Here is a 1,118-nt window from a genome sequence, read left to right as displayed (position 1 = left end):
GCTCTAGCAAGAGTTTCAAGCACTATGTTGAAAAGGAGTGGAGATAGTGGACATCCTTGTCTGGTTCCTGATTTTTATGGGAATGCTTCCAGTTTTTCTCCTTTTAGAATAATGTTGGCTGTGGGTTTGTTGTATATAGCTTTAATTATGTTGAGGTATCTTCCCTACAGTCCACTTCCTTCTAGGACTTTGACCATAAATGCTTGCTGAATTTTGTCAGAAGCCTTTTCTGCATCTATTGAGATGACAATGTGGTTTTTGTCTTTCAGTCCATTTATGTGATTAATGATGTTTATTGACTTGCATATATTGAACCATCCCTGTATCTCTAGGATAAAGCCTACTTGATCATAGTGAATGATCTTTTTGATGTATGTCTGTATGTGCTTTGCAAGTATTGCACTGAGAATTTTTGCATATATGTTCATTAAGGATATGGGTCTATAGTTTTCTTTTTTGGGTTGTGTCTTTACCTGATTTGGGTATTAGAGTGATGTTGGCTTCATAGAAGGAATTTGGGAGTTCTCTCTCTGTTTCTATCATTTTGAATAACTTAAGTAGTATTGGTTGGAGGTATTTTTAAATGTCTGGTAGAATTCTGCTGTAAATCCAACTGGGCCTGTACTTTTGTTAGTTGGGAGACTTCGTATTACTGTTTTGATTTCCTTATAAGTTATGGGTCTGTTTAAGCTGTTGATCTCTTCTTGATTTAACTTTGGTGGTTCCCATGATTTTAGATATCCATCCATTTTTTCAGATTTTGAAATTCAGTAGTCTATAGGTTTTTATAATATTCCCTTAAGATATTCTGGACTTATTGGGTGTCTCTTGTGATGTTTCTTCTTCCATCTCTGATTTTGTTGATTTGGATTTGCTCTTTCTTTCCTTTGGTTAACTGGGCTAAGGGTTTGTCTATCTTGTTTAGCTTTTCAAAGAACAGCTCTTAGATTCATTGATTTTTTTGCATTGTTTTCTTTGTTTTTCTATTTCATTAATTTCTGCTCTGATTTTTGTTATTTCTTCTCATCTACTAGGTTTGGGGTTGGTTTGCTCTTACCTTTTCAGAGTCTTGTGTTGTACTTTTAATTCATTCATATGTCCTCTTTCTGATTTCTTAA

The sequence above is a fragment of the Nannospalax galili genome, unplaced genomic scaffold, assembly GCF_000622305.1.
Source record: "Nannospalax galili isolate Female #2095 unplaced genomic scaffold, S.galili_v1.0 scaffold9, whole genome shotgun sequence".
Lineage (NCBI taxonomy): Eukaryota > Metazoa > Chordata > Mammalia > Rodentia > Spalacidae > Nannospalax > Nannospalax galili.
The sequence above is the reverse complement of the archived record's forward strand: the minus strand, read 5'-3'. Positions refer to the sequence as shown.